The sequence below is a fragment of the Gossypium hirsutum genome, chromosome A09 (genome assembly GCF_007990345.1).
Source record: "Gossypium hirsutum isolate 1008001.06 chromosome A09, Gossypium_hirsutum_v2.1, whole genome shotgun sequence".
Taxonomy (NCBI): domain Eukaryota; kingdom Viridiplantae; phylum Streptophyta; class Magnoliopsida; order Malvales; family Malvaceae; genus Gossypium; species Gossypium hirsutum.
The window spans coordinates 5,055,421-5,055,981 of NC_053432.1; positions in this window are offsets into that span (position 1 = coordinate 5,055,421).

Genomic DNA, 561 nt, shown 5'->3' on the forward strand with positions numbered 1-561 from the left:
GATGTTTGTACTCTTTTGGAGTGAAAGAACCTCGATTTTCAGCAAATTATTATAGCTTTAAAAAGGGATCTTATTTCTAAATTCTTTCAAACTTTTGACATCAAGACAGAAAAATAATTTGGTACCAGTTTTGGGCGTTGCAAGGGTGCTAATCCTTCCTTGCATGTAATCGACTCTCGAACCCATCTTCTCATGTTTTCGTAGACCAAAATGTTTTATAAGGTGATCTAATCACACCTAAAAGGTTGGTGGCGACTCCTGTTTTTCAAAAATCTCATTTTTAAAAAGGAGGTTTCGACAGCTTGGCGACTCCACTGGGGACCAATAAGAGAGTCAAGCCAAGAAATTGATTATTTTCTATCTTAATGTTGGAAGTTTGGAAACTTTTACATATATTGATCTTTTTATATGTGTTTGCTGCATATGTTTGTTATCTTGTTTTCGCACACATTGCATTTGTATGACCGTTGTGGTCGCACCCTTAAGTGGGAGTGAGAAGCTACGCTTTCGTGAGGTTTTCACCTCCGTATGGGCTAGTGGATTACTTTCAGGATACATCTG